Source organism: Carettochelys insculpta, chromosome 2, assembly GCF_033958435.1.
Source record: "Carettochelys insculpta isolate YL-2023 chromosome 2, ASM3395843v1, whole genome shotgun sequence".
Lineage (NCBI taxonomy): Eukaryota > Metazoa > Chordata > Testudines > Carettochelyidae > Carettochelys > Carettochelys insculpta.
Window position 1 is genome coordinate 245,578,160 of NC_134138.1, and position 24,726 is coordinate 245,602,885.

The following is a 24,726-nucleotide window of genomic DNA, read 5'->3' on the forward strand; positions in this document are numbered from 1 at the left end:
AGTATCAGTGCTGCAACTAAACTAATTTCACACAAGAAAGTATCAGTAGCAAACAAAAGATTTCAATCATGCATTAAAACAATTAAGGATGGGTTTGTAGTAAGTAGCAGCAAATAAACCGACATAGATGAAAAGATTGTTTGGTTCATTTAAGCCACATATTCTCAGTTTTGCTTTGTTATCAATAAACACTTCATTGACATGGTTGAGTCCTTCTGACCAGGCTATGTTGCACCTGGTAGAGCAGACACTGGTTGGAAGGCTGCTAGGTAGAGTGTATTAGAAAGAACTTAAACAGCGTGCAAGAAATACTGAAGGGAAATGTTCCAGTTTAAGCCTTGATGGGTGGAGCAATGAACCCAATGATACAGTAGTATATGCCTGTCTGACAACAGAAGATGAGGTTGCATATCTTTCAGAAATAATAGATACATCAGGAAATGCTCACACAACAGAATATTTAATAGATGTGGCGGTGAAAGCTGTTATAAACCATGAACAAAAATTCAGCTGTCACACGCACAGTTTTTCACAGACAATACTGCAAAGGTGGCAAAGATGATAAGATACGTAGAATAAGAAGCAGACAGATGTATGTTCCTTAATAACAATGGCTGCAGTGCCCATGTTATGCATTTTAGTCAAAGACTTTAAGTACGTCTTTTTTCAGGAGTAAAAGAAAATGTTGTCAAAGTCACAAAACACTTCCTTAACAGCCATTTTGCTTCAGCGTCACTGAAGAGAATAGGAGGTTCCAAACTAATTCTCCCTCAAGATGTTTGGTGGAATTCTATGGTTTATTGCTGTGAACAATTTACAGTAAACTCTTTCATATCTGGTAGCCCTGGGACCAGGAGGTTGCTGGATATTCAAATATTCTGGATAATATAGAGGTATACTAGCAATGCATAACACTGAAGAAAAAACATGTATTTATTTGTATTTACTTTCACTATACTGTACTCATGGAAAACGTAACTAAATTTACTTATTGTTAAAATGCCGGCTATTTGAGAGTTCCAGAAAATAGAATGCTGGCTTTGAAAGAGTTTACTATATTAAGAATTGGCTTTTTCTCATAAGACTTTATGAAGAAAACTGTGATTCAGTTGAAGGAAGTAAGTCATCCAAAGCATATAATGCTGGATAAAGAAAAATGTAGAGAGGATACGCTCACTATACAGAAGCCTATATCCCTAGTCTTTAACGAATGTCAGAGAAATTGCTGCTGCACTGCTGATGGTATTAAAATTTGGAAAGCACTTTCGGACAAATTGACAGAACTACCTCTTCAGAAGGTTGAACTGCAGGCAATAAAGAAGTGACTGGATCAAGCACTAACTTCACCTCATTTTCCTCTGAACGTTCTTGACCCCAGATTTAAAGGTAGATGACTAACTTCTGTAGATGCTGCTGCCAGGGCACTGGCATATCAAAGTCACTCCTCTCTTATGCCAGTGATGATAAATTTCAGGGCTGAAGCAAAACCATTTAATCAGTACATGTTTACTGATTAGGATGTGAACAAAGTCACTCCCCTGAATTCATGGAAATCATTAGCCAGGTACCTTGAAACAGAGTTCCTTCAGTTGCTAAGCCAACTTTTCACAGCAGTAGCTTCCTCTGTGGGCACAGGCAGAGTATTTTCATTGATTGGTGGTGTTCACTCAAAGCTAAGAAATTAACTGGGATTTAAAAGGTGCTATTGGGTTTGTGTGTGTTATTTAGTTCTTACAATTTCTAATGTGCTGCTGCTGCATCTGAGGCTTGACACAAGTCATGAGCATTACAGACTATTTCCTAAATTAATAATAAAGTGCTCTAACAAACTACATAAAATATCCCCTCTTTGATGTTGTAAAATGCTGTACTGACTTGTAAATGTTTAGTAAATTGTTTAGTGATCAGATTTTTATCATTGCTTAAGAAATATGTGAAGAAGTATCAGTGGGAAACTTGAATTAAGTCAATGATTTTCTCTTGGTGATTTAAATTGCAATTTAAATCAATGTTTTAAATCACCTTGGCTTAAAGCAGTCCACACGACTGGTAAACCCAATGTCTAGGTTAAGGTGTATTACACTGCAGCTATTCCCAAATAGGAGATGGCCCGTTTGGGGACCATTAGCAGATGGCTGAGTTTGGTGCAGCCCTTAGTTTTCTCTAATCTGTGACAGAGCCATAGCCAGCATGAATTGGCTAGATAATCAAGAAGGTTCAGTATCTCTCTTAGGGGGATTTGGCCTTTAGTGTATGGTGAAACATTAGAGGTAAAATATGCATTTTGATGATCATGTCCTGTTGCTCTCTGGACTTTGCAAGAGATAGCAACGTTGACTTTCCCCACTCCCACCCTGGCTTCATGCATAGCAAGCCTTCCCGGAAGCCATTGATAAAGTCACCTCCCTGCTTTTCAAAATTCCTCCTCACTTCTCCCAGGAAGTCTACTAGAAAATACCAGCTGTAAATGCCCAAGTAGAGAGCTGGGGACTGGGGTTGCTGATGCAGTGTTTATTTGTATCTTATAATTTTGAAACGATTAATTTTAACTACTTGAAAACACCCAGCTGTGCACATAGTTAGTCTTTATAACTTAGTCTTTCATCATCCCTTTTCCAGTCTTGTAATGTCTTCTCTTGAAACCAAAAGACCAAGACTGGAGCTGGCTCACTGGGCGCTGCTGTAAGAGAACAAAAAAATACTACTGAGTGAGCTCATTCTTAATGTTTGCACAGTTAGCTATGTAGGAGCCAGGTGTTACTTTCAGTATCAGTCTCAAGAATAGTGCCACAGTCAGGCTCAGGATTGATGTATATTGGCAGAGAAGTGAAGTGGCAGTGTCTGTAATGCCTTGCCTGTATCACACATTTGCTGAGACCATAGTCCATGCTCATGAGAGTGGGAACTAAAAAGATCCACAATAAGATTTAAATGAAAAAGAACATATATTCTCCATCTCTGTTTTATCCTTCAAGTGTGATGCCAAATGTCTGACACTGGAACACTGACTCTGCATATGAACCCAGTGAGTTAAATTGCTGCCTGCTTTGAGGGCAGTGATTGTATTGAGCAGGGGTCAGGAAGACGTATGTAAACAGGGACAGTGGCTGAGAGGATGAAAAAGTATTTGAAGTTAAAAGGTTAAAAATGTTAAACTTCTTTCAAAAGGGAAGAGGGAAAAAAAATCCCTGAGGTAAACTCGTTTTACAAGTTATACCAGTAAAAAGCTTTTTAAAGAGCGGGAGAGAAAATGAACCTGTAGAAGCCATATCAGTTGAAGCTTTTCATAAGCTGAGCTTTCTGTGTAACTTTCGTGCAATCTGAGACACAGGTGGCTCTGTAGGATTTTTTTCTTTAACTGATCGAGTACAGTACATTGTTGGACAGGGAGGGGCAGATAGCATTTCTATCGGTGTTTTCTGTTTGCAAATAAAGTTAGATTTCTATTAAAAAAAGCAACCAAAGAACTTCTATTGTGAAATCTGAAGTACTGACAAAATGGAGTTGCTTCTTTCAAATAAAATGTGGAGTTAAAGCAAACTGGTGAGTCTGAACCTGACAGGTAACTTTGGCATGCAAGCAGGTGGGGCTAAGGTAACCGTGGAGATTTATGATGTCATGGTTGCAAGAACATGTCAGGACAGCTAGTTTAACATGTAGTTGTTCAAAAAGTCCTATAGGCTAGAAGTGGTCTTTATGCAAATGACAGAGTTTTGCTGCAAAAGGGCAAAAGAAAACACGGCAGAGACATGGAGGGCGTTTTACCTGAGAAGCATAAAGGTTTACAACAGAATTCATTCTGAACTAAAACTTTTGGGAATAAAGGCAAAGGATTCCATAACTTGTCTCCTGCCTCACCTGTGGAAGTCTAGCTTTAGGTAAATGTAAGTCTTTTTTTTTCTTTGCACTTACTGGAAAAGCATTTTTGAAATGCCTACATCTGCTTTACTGCATTGTTCCTCTTGGCAGCACAACTGAATCACTAAAATGAGCTTCCTGACACAGCATATTCTCTTTTCTGAAAACAATATCTTTTTGAATGAACTGATAATGCTGAATAATTTGAAAGGCCACATAAAGTATTATGCCGATTATATTCATAATGCTGCAAAAATGTTCTAGGTGGTGTTTTGTAGAAGGAAACCAAGGACCGAGACACTGTATTTGTTTGTAGATTATTGCCAGATGTGTCTCCTTTAACTCTTAAAACAAGACATTAAAATTACAACTACATTTATTCCAGCATTTCAAAACTGCAAAATACAGAAGCATTTATTTTAGCAGGTGATAAAATCAGTTAGTGGAATACTTCTTATGAATATATGTATTAATATTGCAATGCAATTTTTGAGTCTGATTTAAAAAGGTTTTCTTGGATAAATGATGATCTGGTAGGAAGTAGACAATATTTTGGGAGGGTAGAGGGAATCCAGCTGCACAAGTAAACTCTATTTTGCGTTTTTTGGGGATAAAACCAAGGTGTTGGGATTTTCAAGTTTGATTTAAGACAGAATAAACTCTCTTTGTGCTTAGCTGTAACAGCTTTTGTGTTTACATCAATCAACAAGTTACACTAATTAAACAGTTATATTCGGGTATGGGTTCCCTTATTGACACTGCTGTGATAAAATAACTTAAAGCAACCTTACATCTACAAGGTTAGCTCAGATAGGGAAGGGTCGCGTTTGCCTAATTAGGGTCCAAACTCAGATATTTGAAACCAGAAAGATCATAGGTTTAGTCCAAAAGCACCTGTGAAATGTAAACTTAGAATAGAAACTTGATCGGTTCAATGTAAACCCTCAGTAAGATTTGGCAAATGAGTGGGCTGCAGAATGTTTTAAACACTTTATCTCATTCCAGTTAAAAAAAACCTGTGTGTAGAGTACTCTTGACATTCTGCATTACTTGACTGAACAAGTTAAAATTAACTTGCTGTTAACAATTATTACCAAAGTAAATAGGGATGAATCTAAGAGGTGTAAAAAAGTGAAGAGAGATCTTTAGCTGCGTATATATTTCTTACATGGCTATTTTGTTTTTTACTCAGTGAAATCTTTAGAAGTTGTTATTAACAGGATATTATGGAATTAATTTGCAGCCTAAACATTTTTAACATCTGATATATTGCATTTTTAATATTAAAATATGTACAATTGAACAATATGGCAAATGAACTTACATAATTGCATTAATTACAATGATGTGGATTGATGTAGAAAGGATATTGAAAAAATGATTCAGGACTCATGCTGTGTCGATATTTGGTCTGTACTGTGAGTAAGAAAGCAGCATTTGATTTGAACATAAATATTGTGGGTATTAAGAGTAAATGTTTTTGATTGGGATGTATATAGCTGCTGCATATTCTAGCAAAATCCTCCTTTTTTCTTATCTATGATGGCGTTTGGTGTCACTGGTTATTTTTGTTTAACCAAAAAAAGCCTGCTACCTAGTATTTTATGAAGTAGAGTTGCGCAGTTTTGATCTTTTCAGGCTTGACCAGAATGGAGTACGTGCTATGATAAGGAAGTCTGACAGTTTGAGCCCTCTTAGGGTATGTTTATACTGCATGATAAGCCTGGGGTCCGACTCAGATCTGAACACAAGTCCCCCTTCTAGCTGCACACAGATAAGTCTGAATTGGCTCAGCAATAACAAGTAATCCTGTGGCACCTTGGAGACTAACCAGTTTATTAGGTCCTGAGCTAGGGCTTTGCTGGGGGGTATAAAAGGAGGAAGGGGTGAAAACTTGGGTCCTACTTTGACTTGGGTCATTTTGCACTGTGGATGCAACTCAGGCTATAGGTAAGTCACGAGATCTGTGTGTGATGTAGTGGGGGATATCTGTGTGTATGTGAGTGGCTCACAGAGGGCATGGGGCTCCTGCTGAGGGTGACCAGGTGACACGTCTGTACTGCACACAAAGGGGGAGGTGGAGCCTGAGAGGTTTGAATCGGAACTGGGAGTTGGAAAGCAGTTAGTCTGGGCTGGGAGAGAGAGAGACAAAGGAGGGGGAAAGGCCCTGGCTCCAGGGGCCCCTTGGGGCCCCTCTCCCCTATGTGGATTGGACTGGCTGTCCCTGATTGCTGTACTGACTCTTCTGTAAGATGCTGTGTCCTGTCAGCTAATAAACCTGCTTTTCTCCTGCTGAGTGATAGTCACTTCTGCCAGCGGACAGGGTGCAGAGCTTGGTGACCCCTGAGCCCCATTACACTGTGTAACTCAGTCTGGACATGTTAGCACATCTGTGAGACCCAGCAGTTGTCAACCAAGGTTTATCGTGTAATGTGGATGCTTAACTGCAGGCATGTAACCACTAAGTCCACAAGCCTGGATTTTACAGGCCTGGGTCTACAGTGCAAGATAGACAGAGCAGCGCTGGTCACCCTAGTCTAGTGTGCGGGCCACAAGATTGTCGGAACCAAGACAGTCTCCCAGTATAGGGTAGTTTTGTTAACTACGCTTGTGAACCTAGAATTAGCAGGGTGCGCTGATCGAATTGTACCAGTGGTTTGGTTGGCTGCAGTGGGAGCACATGGCTTTCACAGTCCGGGTTGTATGCAGTCAGCAAACACCTCTCTGTGTGCACTTGCGTTACACATGTCACTTTTGTAATACAGATGGGGGAAAGAAAACTACATGGATGGAGACCAGCAGAATCTGGCAACCCTGCACATGAGCAGAAGTAAATAATATGTCTTTTGGGCCACACATAGAACCCCAATGGGTTGCATGTGGCCTACAGATTGTCTACTGCTACATTAGGGGCTGGGCTGTTTTGAGAACTCTCCCAGTTCTGGGCTCTAATACTAGTTTGAGAAGAAGCGTGCTTCCCAATGTGTGAAGCACTTTCCAATGCATCAGAGTTGATTCCACTTGCGTATGTCTGGCAGGAGTGGCATTATCTTGCATGGTACGTTTCCACACACTATGAGTGGTAACATAGAAATAGTCCTTGCTGCCTCTGCTGGCCTCTGCATGACCCTCTGAACTCACAGAGCCACAAGCTTTTGGAGGGAATGTCTACTCCTTTCAGGAGAAAGGAGAAAATTCTATGCCGTTTCTAAGCATCTCTCTTTGTCCCATGGGTACAAATAATTACTATGAAGAAAGCATTATTTCACTCATGTTGTGAAGTGGATTGACTATACTGGTGGGTGAAAATATTGAGTGTGAAGCTAGAGTAGACGGTGTTTTAATTTTACTCGTACTGTAAAAAGTAAGACTGAAATAGTACTGGGTAATGTACACGGCTCTAGAGCAGTGGTTGTTGGGGTATGGGTCGTGGAATGTCAGGCACTAGGTCACCTTGCTGTAGGGTGACCAGGTGTCTAGAGGGGCATGCTATGGTAGATGTCCTATCCTGGCACTACTGACTGCAGCGCATGCTGGAAGCATCGAATAGCAGGTCCAGCTCCTAGGTGTGTGTATGGGGGGCCACAGGGCTCTGTGTGCTGCTGTTCCTGCCTGAAATACCAGCTCCACACTCCTGGCCAGTGAGAGCTGGGAAGTGGTACCTGGAAGTGAGAGCTGTATGGAACCACTTCCAAACTTCCACCTAGGAGATGGCCCAGCTACTGGCTATTTCTGGGGCACAGCACAGTCCAGGTGTCAGGACAGGCTGGAAGCCTGCCTCAGCACCCCTGCTGTATCACTGACCAGGAGTTGCTGCTGGTAAGCTCATGCCTCAATTCTGTGGCCCAGCACTGAGCCACTCTCCAGACCTGAATCCCCCTGCTGCAACCTAAAGCCGTCCTCCCTGGTCCCACCCCAGAACCCTCACTTGCCTTCACCTGGCCCTTGCTCAGAGCCCCTCCCACACTCTAAAACCCTCATTCCCAGACCCTCCCCAGAGTCAACACTCCCACCCAGAGTTCTCTCCCCTTCCCACATCCCAGTCCCCTGCCTCAACCCGCAGCACTTTCCTGCATTCTGAATTCCTCAGCCCCATCACGGAGTCCATGCTCTAGTCAAAAGATATAATTCTGTTGGGTTGTGGGCATCAGCAGTTTTCTTCAACTGGGTGTCAAGAAAAAGAGTTTGAAAACCACTGCTAGAACATGTTAAACCATTAGTAATAAAAGTGTGAATGGTATAAGTGGAGTTTAACTTATTTAGAAATAGTTTCCACCATACAATATTTATGGCATATAGCTTCATCGTTTATATTTATCAGTTAAAATTGATAAAGCAACTATTCTTTTTTTAATGCAGCAAAAAGTATTAATAAAGATATTTCCCCTCAAAGTAAAACATACTGAAAAACGGTCTTGTCTGGGTTCATATGGAAAATAAAAAATAACCCTAAAAGAATAAAAATAACCCTAACAGCAAGGACTTTTTGTGCTAGAAACATTGTTTCACTATGTGCTACATGTTCAACGAGCAGCTCAGCTATTTAAAAGTGCTTTTTGATGTTTTGCACGCGCAATAACCCTTTAAAAAACCCTCTTGTTCTTTAGCTTGGATATTTTTGAGCCTGAATTGGTCGTGGAATAATGTGTGTTAGATTTAATTAGAAGCACGCAGTCCCCAGGGCCCAGTAAAGCTGATTGAGGATATATCTAACTGTGGAAGAATTCCCCTGTTGTCAGAAAATACTGTAGTTATTTCTTAAGGCTATGTCTAGACTACAGGAATTTTGTCGACAAAAGTTTATGTTGGAAGATATCTTGTGAAAAAATTTCTGTCAACAGATTGTGGCCAGACTGAGTGATCCATTCTGTTGACAGAGAGTGGCCAGGCTGCCTGACCACTCTATCAGCAACACGGCCCCCTGGAACCACAGCAGACAGGGTTGTGCGGTGTCCCAGAGGCTTTTCTGCCAACGGAAGGCCTCCCAGAAGGTTCAGATTGGTGTTTTGTTGACAAAAACCTGTAGTCTAGACTTAGCCTAAGAGTTTCTTTATACAGTAGACCCCTGACTTGCATGATTTTGATTTACACATTTATTGCAATAACACGAGTTGAAATAATGAGTGGTGGGGAGCCGGGAACCAGGTGGCAGCCTGGCTCCCCTTTGCTTGCAGGAGCCAGAAAAGTGACCAGCACTGTTGCACCAGGCTCTTAGCTCCCCACCGCTCACAGGAGCAGGGAGCCCAGTGTAGCTAGGACTGGGGAATCCAAAGGTGGCAGGGCCCTTCCTCCATCTGTTCCCAACACAACATACGCATAAGTCAGGGATCTGCTGTACATTCTTGTGAGATAGAACACTGAAGTACATGGGCCATCAGTCTTCCCTGTGTAGCAATTCCTGGTTACCTTTGTACAAAGTGGCATACTGTAAGTTTGAGGACTGGATGAGAAAGACCTCTGACTATTTCATATGGATACATTTAATTGCCATTGGTTTTTTATTTTTTAAGATGTTTTCTTTTTCATACCATTACTTAAAACAGATTTCTCTGAGCAAGGCCAGAAAAAAAATACCTGGGAACAAACCCATTTAGAAGCGTAGGTGAGACTGGGCATGGGTGGTCTATCTAAAACTTCTCAACCTGTGGTCCTTGGGCAGTGTTCCATGGATTATGTTCTGTTGGGTCTGCGACAAAATTAGACTGAAAACTGAAGAGATTTGAACTAGGTATAGAGACAAGCAATTTCCAAAGACGTCAGCACTTCCATTCAATATTTTTAAGGGACTTCAAGTGGGAAATGGTTGAGAACCACTGATCTAGAACATGCCAGCCAACACTGGACAGGTTTTTAATATGGTCATATATTGGGAAAAATATCTTAAACCTCTTTAAATTAAATTGAATGCATGGGATACAAAATATTTAAGAGTGAGTAAGGTAGATAAGTGTTTATATAGAAAAAGATAAGGTCTTTACTGATTAGGACCATTCATTTTCTTTGTCTTTGATTCTGACCCCGTAAGCACAAGCATAAGTATTTAACTTTACGCACGTGAATAGTCCATTAGCTTTATAGTAGCCTTCTTTTTTAATGCTCTTCTTCTATATTCATGTGGGACATTCATTCACGTCAGTCATTACAAAGTAAACATACCTTACGTGATCTCTGACCATTATTACGTAATAACATTTTTTTCATTTTTTTTTTTTAAACAAAAGCAGTTTGACTTGGACTCACCAGCACAGCTAGCTCAATTTTATCCGAATCCCTGCGATACAAAAAAACCTTTTCAAAGCTGTGTTTAGGACAGCAAAAGTAAATGATTTACGAAAGAGCATTTTCAGTTTACTTTCTCTTCTTGCGAATAGGCTAGTTGTAACAACACTATTGTTAAAAATTGCATTAATCACCCACTAGAGCAATTGTAACTCTCCAGTACAGCATTTTGCAGGTTTAAGAGAATGGTTTGATTGATTATAGTAATACAGAATTGGAAATGAAATGAGTTTTTGCATTTTAGCATACCAAACAAACATATTTTGATGTGGGAGATCTTTGTGAAGAGGTAGTGGTACCATTTGTTTGCACCAATGGGCAAGTACCCTACCATATCCCTGCATTTTGTAAGGTCTCTCATGAAAGACACAGTGACTCCATTCAGTTATCAACTACCTATTCTCTTAATAATCACTGAGTGAAATTGAGTGGTAGATCATCAGTGGTGCAATCGATGTAGTGATAATTGATTTAATAGGCCTGGTGAAGACACACTCCCTGGCTATGTCTACACTAGCCCCAAACTTCGAAATGGCCGTATAAATGCCATGCGGGCGGCCGTGGCACTTTGAAATTGACGCGGCTCACCGCCACGCAGCTCGTCCCGATGGGGCTTCTTTTCGAAAGGACCCCGCCTACTTCGAAGTCCCCTTATTCCCTGCTCATAGGAATAAGGGGACTTCGAAGTAGCTGGGGTCCTTTCGAAAAGGAGCCCCATCGGGATGAGCCACGTGGCGGCGAGCCACGTCAATTTTGATGTGCCATGGCTGCCCGCATGCTAATGAGGCGCTGAATATGTATTTCAGCGCTTCATTAGTAAACTTCGAAATGGCCATTTACTTGACCATTTCGAAGTTTGGGGCTAGTGTAGACACGGCCCCTGTGTCTACATGAGCCCCTTGCTTCTGGAAGGAGCATGTTAATGAGCGGGTTCGAAAGATGCTAATGAGGCACTGCAATGAATATGCAGTGCCTGATTAACATAATGGCGGTGGCAGTGATTTGAAAGTACGGCTTTTTGAATTGCGCACCACCCGTGGCGATGGGACCTTTGGAAAGGACCCCCCTAGTTTTTGAAAGCCCCTTCTTCCAGGACTTTCAAGGGGCTTTCACAAACTGGGGGGGTCCTTTCAGAAGGTCCCATCTCCACGGGCGGCGCACGATTCGAAAAGCCGCACGTTCGAATCGCCACGGCTGCCATTATGCTAATCAGGCACTGCATATTCATTGCAGTGCCTCATTAGCACCTTTCAAACCTGCTTATTAACATGCCCCTTCTGAAAGGAAGGGGCTCATGTAGACCCAGCCACTAAGTCAATGGGAGAGCAGATTTGTGTACTCCACCTCCCTGAGAAGAATAAGTGAAGTTGATGGGAAATACTTTCCCAGGAGCCTGTTATTCTGATTGCAACAGCAGTAGGTCAGAGTGTCTGACAGAACTTCTAGTGCCTGGTTGCATCCTCCTCATGGTGACTTAGTGCACATCTAATTAGAGTGCTGTAACTTTATGCTTCAAGTTGCTGTGCACTAAGGCTGTATCTACAAAGCAAAGTTATCTTGAAATAAAAGCAGTTATTTCAAAATAATTTTGGCATTGTCTAAATGATGCACATGCTATTTCAAAATAAATTTGAAATGACAGGCTTGCTATTTTATTGCAGTAAATCTCATTCCCTGAGGAATAGTGCCTATTTAGAAATAAGACATCATGGGCGCCAATGGTACTATTTTGAAATAGTGCTATGGACTGGAAATTCTATTTTGAAATAACTAAGTGATGTTTCAAAATGCTTTTTGTATTTGGTTGTATTATTTCAAAATAGGGCTGTTGTATAGATGTAGCCAAACGGACTATATACACAAGCTCATTGAGTAAGCCACAAAAGAGTCTGAAAGGAAAGTAACAGAGAATAGCAAAGAATTTTTGAGGGAAAACAATCAAGTCAGAAAAGCCAAGTCTGGAGACATGTTTTAAGATGCTGGCTCATGGGTGATGGGTATATATAGCACTTACAATCTCTCTGCTGCTAGCTCAAATCCAGCCCAAATTAGTAATGTTGAAAGATACTGTGATTGCTGTTTGGTTGTCTATTATATGGGAAATTAGTAGAGTTGGTCAGTTACGGAAGTTATTTCCCATGAAACATTGAAAAGAAATGAAAAATAATTGTTTCCTTTGAAAATGTTCACAATATTTCTGTAAAGGAAAAAAATCGATTTTTTTCATTTTGATTCAGTCCAGAATACAAATGCTCATACTCACTGACACACCTTGTAAAGCCATTTAATGCCCAAAATAAAAATGTGCTTCCTGACAGGCATTTAGGTCAGCGCTAGAAAGGAGTTTATTGGTCAGCTATCCACATTGTACAAAGGCATTGGCCAGAAGCAGTAGGGCCAAGAAAAGTTCTGCCAAGGCTCCCTGCCCACACTGCAGGCCAGCCTTGATTAAAATTTTATGGCTTGCGTTGTGTACTTCCTGCCTGACTAATAATCAGAATGATCAGCTCATAGCTATTTTGTGGACATGCTCGTGCTGACGCATAAAGTCAAGCAGTATGCTCTGAGGTTTGGGCATGTGTGCAGGCGCTCAGACAATATTTTTTTCCCCCTTTGTACTTGCAAACATTTTTCAATTTCGTTTCTTCTTGTCTAACCCTGTTTTTCCATTCTACATAATGTCATACATCAGTCTGTTGTAATTAGTAATAAATTACTTGCAGAAGGAACAAATATTTGACTTTGATTTAAATAAGTAAAAGTAAGTGCCACTTATGTTTCATGGACTGACTGAATAAATACATAATTGGGTGACATAAGGTGGTTCATTTAAATAACACTCAGTTTGTGGTGTTCAATTCCTTAGCTGTAACATGCAGAACTGGCATGTTTAAAAATATATGTAATTTAAGCACCTCCGTTAAGGAGTGTGTGACTCTAGCACAAAGACAGTGGTAACATTTAGGTCTTAAAAAGCTATTTTCTTTTTAAAAAATCCCCATTTCAGCAAATCTTCCCCTTACAGGTTGCAAGGTACATGTGCCTCTTAAAGAATCATCTTTTAAAAAAACTGCACAGATGATTTATGTTAATTTTCATGCTTTCATGGTTCATTTTATGATGAAAAAGACCATTTCACATTAATTGTGCATAAAGAGCTTTCACAGTGCAACAATCTTTTTATGTTGATTGCCATTTAAAAAAACCCAACATTATTTCAACAGTTACTACCCCGTGATATGAGAGAATGACATTGTCACCGCACAGAGAGAATCAGAATTTATTGCATCTCAGATGTGGAAGTAACTGCTGGCAAGTTACTTTTGATGGTATTCATCATTCTTTTTATCAGTTTTTCAGTGGATGCACAGAAGTTGCCATCTTTTTACCCACCAGAGAAGTTGGCGGCCTAGAGTATAGGCTCTGTTTGATTGCACCCGTGTCAGCAAGCAGGCATAATGAGGATGTATGTTCTGTCTCATCTGTCTTCTCCACCTTACTGTACATCTTTATATTGTGCCTTTTACTCCAGTATTCAAGTATGCATGGCTAGTGCAGTATACCACTCAATAATATGATCCCAACTTTTATTTAAAATAAATATTAAAATCCTAAGACTTTTTCAAAAAACAAAATAAATAGCAGCAAAAGGGCTTCTGAAAGTTAGTATTGTGCTCAGGTCTTTGGGAATGTTAAAACCTGAAAATTAAGAGGCAGGTCAAGACGCAAAGTTCTTTTAGTTCTAAACATGCTCCTGCTGAAGTTAACAGCAGTGCTCTCGTTGACTTCAGCAAGGCAGTATGAGGCCCCTGATTAGTTGGCTGACAAAGGCTCTCTTCCTCTGACATCAGACACAGAATTTAAAACCTGGCTCGTGCACTTTTATTTTATTTTATTTTTATCCTGTATGTGCTGTATGCACCGGATGTTGTGACCCACACTATCCATCTCTTCATTTCCTTCACACACCTGCTTCTGCTGCTGTCAGTCACCAAAGGAGCCTTACTCCTCTCCAATCCTTTCTTCGGCTGTCAGATGCTGCCGAGAAGGGGGATTTCACAGGGATACTTTTCTAATCCAGTAATTGGACAACTGGGTTAATTCAAAGGTTAGAATTTTAGTGTAACATAGGGGTAGGCTTTCTTGATCCCAGTGTGTAACTGCCATTAATGTGGTTGTATGCAGGAGTATTGAGAGGTTAATATTTGATGCTTGCTTATAATTAAGGAAACATAAGCTTAGTTACATCACGTTTTACTACAGTATTAATGAGTTATTCTGATCTCACTTTTTTATAGCCATTTAATTGTTCACATTTGTAAACTACTGTTCATTGTTGAATGGTACCCTACTTTATATATGACAGAAAAGAATCCTGGCACAAAGGGTATGTTCCCTTTTGCTTGCACCTAATATGGGAATCACTACACATTTACACCCCACCCTCGTGTAAGCATGCATCCATGAAAAACCGGTCTTTTTTCTTTATGAATCATACCTTAATTAGCAAGGTCTGTTACTTACACATCTACACTAGCAGTTCTTGATGGACTGTATAGACATGCAGTTGGAAAATCTTCACGGGGAGAAACAGTGACTCAAATGCACCAGTAGATTTGAGAAAATTCTAATAGAAAGGATACAGATTTTGACATGGAGTTGTCCATTAATTTTTCATTAGCAGAACCAAGAAGAGAAGGGAGCATCTCTTCTCTTTGTTGTTTCTGGGGTACGCCTCCCGTAAGCCACTAAGGCTACTTCTACATTCACCCCAGGAGGGGACATGGTAATGAGGCAATTCGAAGCAGGCTAATGAGTTGCTAACACGGATATTCAGCACCTCATTAGCATAATGGCGGCCACACATTAGCCTGCTTTGAATTGCTTCATTACCATGCCCCCTCCGGCGGGGGGTGAGTGTAGAAGCAGCCTGAGTGGCTTACTGGAGGTGTACCCCAGGGTTGAATGTAGAAGCAGCCTTACATATATGATAAAAAGCAAGAGTCTATTTTTCCTTCTGTTATGTAGTTTAAACTAGAGGAAGTGATGCATGAATATCCAAGATGGACTAGTTTTATCCAAAGATGATTTTCCCACAAAGAATGAATGTTTGAAATAAATCCCAAAAGTTTTTAATATTTCTGCACTTTTTAAAAAAAATATAAAATGAACCTTTGACTGTTACAAGTATTTAACATACATGCTCAAGAGAAAGTTTGTTAGTCTGTCATGGAAAACTTCTCTTGCACATATTACGTTATGATTCAGTTTCATCTCCTGGTTCTGAGAAACCGTCACTTTTTATTTAAAAAAAAACCAAAGGCACATTGTTTTCATTACAAAGAACATTCCTATGAAAGGTGTACACAATTTATTGGGAACCTTCCATGGCTGAAGTAACTGGTAGTTTGTGTGCTTTTTCTGAATTGAAGATGTCCTTAGAAGGGCTAGAAAATTGTAGTCTTCTATTCTGAAATCATGAAATGATGAAGAAACTTACTTTTTCGCCGTGGCTACTACTATACTAGTTTGACTTGGAGGGTTTTTCCTCCTTCTGCCATCCCTGCAGATAATACTTCATATGAAAAGGAACTGTGAACTGACAGGTTGAATCGTGTTTCTGCGTTAATTAAACTTGCCACACAGGAGAGGTTAGTTTGCCAAGATTTCTTGGGCATCCAGTACATTTGGAAGATATGTTTTTTGTGACTATGATAGAGTGGCAAACCCAAATGGAAATTTTGGGAACTTCTTTGTAGTCTACTGAGGAAGAAAAAGGGACTATGACTAAAAGGCTAGGTCTACACAGAGGAGTATTGCTGGCCGCTTCATGCTAATGAGCAGTCTCACAATTGCAAATGGGTTCTCATTAACATAATTACATGGCTAATTAACATCGCTGCATAACATCTCACAGTAGGCAGAAACTGCTACCGGCAGTAAACAGGCCATGTAAATGTGCCTCTGCTGGAAAAACCCCGTTCTGTTGCCAGTCCCTTATGCCTGAATACCCCTCTATGTAAAGCCAGGCCAAGTTTACAAATACTCAAAAGAATCATGAGACACATTTGTTTTAAAAATATTTTTGGATAGATTCTCCTGCCTTACTCATCAAAGTTAATTGGAATTAACACGATTAGAAAAGGAATTAGGCCTTTTATATGATTTACCAGAATGGCACAATTTTCAACTGTACAAAGTAAAAAAATAATTTAATCCTTTTAAATTAAACAGCTACAGTTTGAAAGAAAGTTACCAGTTTAATTTGTATGGTAGTCATTGGCAGCCTTCAAAGTAGTCAAAGGCATACGTAACCTTTTAGTTTAGGTGATGGTGGTAATATGCTACATTTTCAGCATATCAAAGTAAGACTATTGCAGGCTGTAGCTAATCAGGAATGTTTCACCTGTGGGTTTACTGGTAATTGCCACCGGACAATCTGAGGTTGGTGTAGAAAATCATTCAATAACTTGTGCAGTAGCACAATAAACATTATCTTTCCCTTTCAGCAGAGAGCTTCTAGCTCTGTCTGTGCAATAGAGAAATTAAATGCGTTCTGGTTTTGTTCTGTGCTTTCAGCTGCCACCTGTCCAGTTTTCACAAGAATAATGAAGTGTTTTTTTAGAATGTTGTATTTGGAGTCAAGAGCAAGATGTGTCTCTGTTGTGTTACTTGTTTAGCAATTCAGTGAGGAGGGAGAAACAATATCAGGAAACTTTGAAATGGCAGAGGTGCTTAATGACTTCTCTGTTTCAGTCTTCATCAAGAAGGCTGATGCAGAAATGCCTAATATAATGTATGCTAGTGAGAAGGAGCTAGGTTTAGAGGATAAAATAAAAAAGCACAAGTTAAAAATTACTTAGATCTGCAAGTCACCAGGGCCTGGTGAAATGCATCTTAGAATACTTAAGGAGATGATAGAGGAGGTTTCTGAGCCTTTAGCTGACATATTTCAAAAGTCCTGGAAGTTGGGAGAGATTCCAGAGGACTGGAAAAGGGCAAATATAATGCCCATCTATAAAAAGGGAAAAAAGAAGAATCCAGGAAACTACAAACCAGTCAGTTTAACTTCTGTGCCAGGAAAGATAATGGAGCAAATAATTAAGGAATTCATCTGCAAACATATGGAAGAAAATAAGGTGATAGGTAACAGCCAGCTTGGATTTGTAAAGAATAAATCATGACAGACCAATGTGATAGCTTTTTTGACAGGATATCAAGTCTTGAGGATAAGGGAGAAGCAGTGGATGTGGTAAACCTAGACTGTAGTAAGGCATTTGACACACTCTTGCATAATCTTCTTATCAATAAAATAAGCAAATACAACTTAGATAGGGCCACTATAAGGTGGGTGCATAACTGGCTGGATAACCATTCTCAAAGAGTAATCATTAATGGTTCACCGTCATGCTGGAAGGGCATGATAAGTGGGGTTCCTCAGGGGTCTGTTTTGGGACAAGTTTAATTCAACATCTTCATCAGCTATTTAGATATTGGCATAAAGAGTATGCTTATTAAGTTTATAGATGATACCACACTGGGAAGGGTTGCAACTGCTTTGAAGGATAGGGTCACAATTCAAAATGATATGGACAAACTGGAGAAATGGTCTGAGGTAAATAGGGTGTAATTTAATAAGGACAAATGCAAAGTACTCCACTTAGGAAGGAACATCAGTTTCATACATATAGAATGGGAAATGACTGTCTAGGAAGGAGGACTGCAGAGAGGGGTTTAGGTTCATAGTGGACTGCAAGCTAAATATGAGTCAACAGTGTGATGGTGTTACAAAAAGAGCAAATGAGATTCTGGGATGCTTTAACAGGATTGTAGTGAGCAAGACATGAGCGGTCATTCTTCCACTCTACTGTGCACTGATTAGGCATGAGTTGGAATACTGTGTCCAGTTCTGGGCACCACATTTTAAGAAAGATGTGGAGAAATTGGAGAACATCCAGAGAAAAGCAACAAGAATGATTAAAGGGCTAGAGAACATGAGCTACGAGGGAAGACTAAAAGAAAAGGGCTTCTTTTGTTTAGAAAAGAGAAGGCTTAGAGGGAACATGATAGCGGTTTTCAAGTACATTAAAGAGGGTTTACAAGGAGGAGGGAGAAAAATTGTTCTCCTTGGCCTCTGAGGATAGGACAAGGAGCAATGGGTTTAAACTGCAGCAAGAGAGGTTTAGGTTAGACATTAGAAAAAAACTTCCTAACTGTCAGGATGGTTAAATACTGGAATAAATTACCTAGGGAGCGTATAGAATCCCCATCACTGGAGATTTTCAAGAGCAGGTTATATAGATACCTATTGGGGATGATCTAGACGGGGCTTAGTCCTGCTGGTAGGGCAGGGAACTGGACTCGGTGACTTCTCGAGGTCCCTTCCAGTTCTAGTGTTCTATGATTCTATGAAAGAGCTAGTTAGTTTTGCTAATGGATTATCTTTTCTAAGGCTAAAGGCATCTTGAATATCTAGGTTTTGTGGTTTTCAAAGAGTTCTTTTAAAAAAGTACACCTTTCTCCTCTTCAGAATAATAACAGAGGCAGTACAAATACAGAATGATACTATATTATTGTTCTGCAGTTTATTTTCATATGTGCCAAAACCTTAGGCTCATGTACAGGTTAATATTCAGTGAAATAAAAAATAAAACAGCCAGCCCAGATCAGATTGATTTTCTCTCCTCCAATCCACTTAACAAACCAGTCAGTGAAAAATAAAAATGCTTTATTTTCTCCAAAGACCATAGTCATTTCTTGTCTGTCCACCCCCTGTGAACACTGGAAAATAGATAGTCTTGCAATATGCCCATAAAAGCCAGCTAGTCCATGTGAAATGTGGAGAATGACTCCTTATGTTAAGGACTGGTCATGAAAACACCTTGTCTTTTATCTTGGCGTTCAATTGCTTGAGAGAGTCTTCTGCTTACAGCTAGGACAGTGTCACGTAGGCACAGAGCCAATCTCTGAAGTAAATGAGTGTCAGAGCATTTTAGGTCTTTATACTCAAAATCAGCACCAAAATCTCCACCTGAAAACTAAGAAGTCACCAAGCGCAGGTTACAGACTAGTGGCGTAACATGCTGTCAGTGAAATATGCCTGTAAACAAATGTGCTTCTATATTGCGCACCAGCTTACTTGTCCAAATTGTTTTAAGTGGCAGCCTCATACATATTGCCAGGCAGTTATCCACTTTCAAGTACAAATGCTCCTTAGTTTGGAAGTAAAAGACAATGGCTTGCCTAAGAACTGATGGTAATAGCCAGTCTTCCCACAACTGCCGTCTGATCACCTCATAGAAGCCGAGGCTAGAAGTCAACATGTTTCCACTCAGCCTGCTAGGGTGAGGTAATGTCTGCCACATCTTCTGATTAGCTCCCTCAGTCTACCAATATCACTTAGGTCTTCTGGATGAGCCTCAACCACCTTGTTCCTGTTCAGGCTTCAGTCTCAACCATCCTGGTAAGATGCTGAGCTGCACCAAGATGAAAACATAGAGGTGGAAGTCAACAGTGTAATGGAGGTACTACAATCCCATGTCTCCTCATGATGCTGTGCCCCCCGCCACCCCTCCAAAAAAGAGCAACCCTCTTATGACATAAGATCAACTACCCAGCTCTATTCGTTGGTGGAACAGGAGGGTGTCTCAAAAAGAAGGGACCATATGAACCATTGGCCTCATCCATTCCTGCTCAGGCTCACAAGTGAGTTAACAGCATCTCGTGAGAAATGGTATCAAATGCCATTGATACGACTCTCAGTATGGATGCTAATTTTCATCTTCTGCCAGGAAGAAAATGTTGGCTATCTTTACAAATGTGGCTTGCTTACCATTCCCAGGCCCGAACCCAGAATGGCTAGAGACAAGGTAACAGAATCATCTAAATGTTGTGACCATTATGTTGCCATGTTGTTTGCAATCTTAAAAAGAAAAGATTGAAATACAAGTTAATGAATGGACCTAAGGCGGCAAAGAGCAGAGAGGGTTTCTTGAGCAAAGGATGTGCTGGTACAAGCCCTCCTTAAATGACAGCTGCCACTATGTTCTCCTTGAAAGAGGTATAGTCTTCTTCACCAACAAAGTCAGTATTTCACTTCCAGGATGCACCAGGCAGGAAGGATGTGAACAATTTTCCTCTCAGAAAGCTGCAGCAATCAAAAAGCCAAGGAAGGAGAACTTCACATTGGTGCTATAGATAGTGCAGTTGTACTCCAACCAGGTTGATTTAATCAAACTTTCATTTATCATTTTCACAGCCACAGAACAGGAGGTTTCTGACACTCTTGGTGGGGATTTCTGCTCATGTGTGGCAGTTGTCTTCTTGCTTGTGTTATCTATCACTAGTCACCTTAAAACCATGGCAACTAGTGAAAACTAACTGGTGGAAGCAGTTGCCATGAGACCACTGCATTGATAGTTGGAAAAAAAAGTTGTAATATTCTAGTGAATTATCACTCCAAATAATTTGCAGTCTGAGTGCACTCTTAGGCTACATCTACACTATCGCAATCCTTTGAAAGACGTTCTTCTGGAAGAGATCTTCCAAAAAATTTTCTTTCGAAACAGCACGTCCATACACAAAAGAACATCCACACAGCCTCTGCTCTTTCAAAAGAATGGGCCAGGGATCTTTCGATTTTGGATTGAAAGAGTGCATTTTGTGTGTGGACACTCTGTGTGTTCTTTCGAAAAGATTTTCTGGAAGAACTTGCTAGTGTAGATGCAGCCTTAGTGTTGTGAAACCTTCTTGATTCAGATCCTTAAATTCCTGTTCAGTCTGTTCTTGGGCTAAATCTCCCTTGATTCCAATGAAAGTTTTACTAAACTAAGGATTTTAGGATTTGCCCTGTTCTGGAATTCCATTTATGTAAAGTAGCATTAATACTCCTCATTGTTTCAGTGCACTCTAGTGTGCAAAATACAAATAATATAAAACCTCTCATTGTGTGACTAAATCCCAGTTCCTTTGAGGTTACTAGAATGCTGACCTGGACTTCACAGATCAGGATTCAGCTGATAGTGAAATTATTCCGAGACGAGGTGTCACTAAAACATGTTCTGATGTGTACCAGTGAGGTCCAGGAAATAGAATATGTAGTAAATTGACAGTGATCTATTGACAGTACGAAACTGGGAAGGGTGAAGGAGGGCAACTGAATTTCAGAATGACTCAGAGAAAGAGCTGGGAAAGTTAAGTGGCTTATGCAGTTCAGTGATAAGGAATATTGATTACAGAGAGAGCTAGACACAAGAAATGGGAAACACTGTGCTTGCCATGGAGAGGCTGCAAGTCCTGGGCAGGAGATAATTCTAGTTTCAGGAAGACATGTAAAATAATAATGAAAACAAACTAACAAGACAACATAGGTCAACTGCAATCTTACCATGATCTCACTGTGTTTTTTTTATTAAAAGAAGATGGGCTCTCACACAGGTATATGTAGTTTTGAAAGGGAATAAAGAGAAATACTTCAAAATTACCCTACTGAATACAAGGAGAAGGGGATACTGAGCCTGTGCTGGGGAAGGATCAATATGTTATCTGGAAAACTGTATTGTCTTGTAACTGTATTGTATCAAGTGTGAAACCCACCCATTAGTGTTGATGCCACAGAAGGCTTCCAATTCTGCGGACACTTATTCCTGCTGCAAAGGGTAGGTAGCTTTGGAATAGTGTTCAGTGGATTCCACGTTATTTGAATGTGAAGAAATTGGCTCTGTATCCCAGTTTAGAGATGTGTGCATAGGTTTGGGGTGACTTTCACCCTTATAGTGTTGATGGAAAGATTTTTCTGAGGATTATTCCAGAATATATCAAAAATATTGTTTACAAAATGCATTTAACCCTAAACAAATAAATACTGATAGTTTTATGATAAATCATGCTTTATTGAAACCACCCTCCACACCTTAAATTTTTTATGAACTGTACATTCAGATTATGTGAAGGAAGAGTTATTGGTCTAGTGAGTTCTAACTTTACTGGATAAGTACCCCTTCTTCAAGGGATTCTTTTCTCTCTCTCTTTTTTTTCCTTTTTTTAAATTTGTCTTGGCATTCATTTCAAATTAACCCCTGTTTGGTAAAGACCAGAATTAAGGTTTCTTGCTAGCCTGTGTAAAATTAATGTAGTGGTCTCACTCTAGGTGCCATTGGATAAATTTCCGTATCAGAACCACACTTATCATACTATTAGTCTTAGCAGGGGGGCCATGAATGAATGGGCATAGACTCTGGGTTGCCCTCTCACCCTGGATTTGGTCTTTCAGTGACTCAGCTGCAGACCCTAGAGATGCTTATACTCCCAGGGCCATTATTGTATTAACTCTGTGAGGTTGTGTCTACACAGAAAGTTATTCTGAAATAACTTCACAAGCATGTACACAATGCAAGCACCATTTAAAAATAATTTGTAGACCAGAAATAGGGACTATTTCAAAATAAGCTGTAGTACATCTAAAGGCTCTAATCCAAAATAGCTCTGTTGTGTCTGCATGACCTATTTTGAAATAGTTGAGTGCTATTTTGATGCGCATTTTGGCCATGTCTACACTACAGTGATCTTTTGAAAGATGATCTTCCGGAAGATCTCTTCTGCTCTTTCAAAAGAGAGCATCCACACAACACCCTCCCTTTCGAAAGAACAGGCCAGGGATCAAAAAATCCGGTGCCGTGAGGACCGCTCTTTCACGCAAAGGGCCCTTGGATCATGTACATGTGGTTTTGTTTGGAAAGAATCTTTTGGAAGAAGGTGCTCTTCCTCATTTGGGAGAAGAAGAGGGGCCTCTTGAAGAAGCTCTGGGTTCTTTTGAAAGGAATTTGAAAGAGTGCATTTTGTGTGTAGACACTCCGCTTGCTCTTTCAGAAGAGGGCCTGATTTTCTGAAAGGACTTGCTAGTATAGACGTGGCCTTTGTGTGTAGCAGTGTTATTTAGCTCATTTTTATTTCCATTTGTTTCCTAGTTTTATAATTAGTTCTGAAATGCTGTAAGATAATTTTTTCTGCTGTAGTATTTCCATTCTAGCCGAAGGCAGGAATGCCATAATTCTTGCAAATAAGCCTGGTCTTGAAATATACTCCATTGAATTTCTGGATCAGAAAGACAAGGATAAGATTTAAGTTTAAAAAAAATCCACGTTTTGTTCTGAATCCTCAGCTAAAACTGTGAACTTTTGGAGATTTATTCACTGAAATGGTTATTCTTCAGTAGACTGTTAGGAGAACTGGATCTTTTAAATTTCTAATATCTGTTGGCATTTTGTTTTCAGCTGGTTTAGCATTCAGTACAATTTTTGCTAACTTTTCCTCCTAAAGAGAAGATACTTTGAAAGACAATTATCTGGAAAAGAAGAGGTGTATTTCTCTGCATTCATGTGTCCTTTTAATTACAAGGAAACATAGTTCTTTTCCAGATAAAAGTGATTTTAAGCATCTTTTGTGTGTGTGTCCTTGCAACTTCGTTTTCACTGAGCCACTGTGTTGTACTTACAGAGAATTAAGGAAATCTATTTTCACCAAACTTGCAGGAACTGTGGAAGTGTGAGTTTATTTTAAAAGTGTTATAGCTTCCCACCTGTTGAGAAAGATATCATTACAGGGAAGACAGAGGGTCTTGGGAAAAGGCTAATTAGTAAACTGTTTACTTAAAGTATACTGCACACTCTGGTGGGGCTGAATATACTAACAACTACAGAGCTGTCATAAAAATATACGTACATGATATGGAGGATGGAATCAACCAATACAGTACTTACAAGATAAAGAAAGTAACATCATGTAATTAGTCAGGGAGTCTTATATTCCTCCTCTTAGGCTGTGTCTACACATGCCTCCCCCTTTTGAAGGGGGCATGTTAATGAGGCAGTTCAGAAGACGCTACTGAGGCGATGACGTGAATATGCAGCACCTCATTAGCATAATGGCAGTTGTGCATGAATCCAAAGTGCTGCTGTCGGAATGCACACCACCCCTGTGCACGGGGCCCTTTTGAAAGGACCCCTTGACTTCAAAAGCCTCTCCTTCCTATTTGGTTTTAGGAAGAAGGGGCTTTCAAGGTCACGGGGGGTTCTTTCAAAAGGCATGGTCAGCGTGCATTCTGAATGTGGCACTTTTAAATTGCACATGGCCACCATTATGCCAATAAGGCACTGCATGTTAATGTCAGGGCCTCATTAGTATCTTCCAAACTGCCTCATTTATCATACTCCCTCCAAAAGGAGAGGGCATGTGTAGACACACCCTTAGTGTCTACACCAGAGGTCAGCAACCTTTCTGAGGAAGAATGCCAAAATTTGGCCTTCTTACCTCTATGTACAGTCCAAGTACTGGTGATACTTTATAAAGTCACTAACAGTCCTATATATAACAGCTTCATTAATAAATAAATTAAGATGCAGAGCTTTCCCATTTAGGTGGTGGTTGGCAGCATTACCTGGTTCATGGAGCTGCTCCTTGGAAAAATAATGTGAAGGTCGCACTAGAAAGAGAAGGTAAACTTTTCTCCCTGCTCTTCAAGTTCTTACCTTTGCAGACCCTTCATGATCTTTCCTGTTACCTCTCCATGTTCTTAAAGCACATCACTGCAGA

The 24,726-nt window shown here is 40.1% G+C and overlaps 1 protein-coding gene across 11 annotated transcripts in view; it reads left to right on the forward strand.

Moving 5' to 3' along the window:
* The window catches only part of KIAA1217 (KIAA1217 ortholog), a 508,293-nt gene that overhangs the window by 268,692 nt on the left and 214,875 nt on the right, over positions 1-24,726 (forward strand). The window contains exon 1 of one of the 11 annotated variants that reach the window (XM_074984880.1): positions 3,779-3,884. The exons of the other annotated variants lie outside the window; for them this stretch is intronic. The gene's annotated coding sequence lies outside the window, so the exon portion shown is untranslated. Of the gene's footprint in view, positions 1-3,778; positions 3,885-24,726 lie in introns of those variants that run through there. 11 annotated transcript variants of the gene reach the window in all.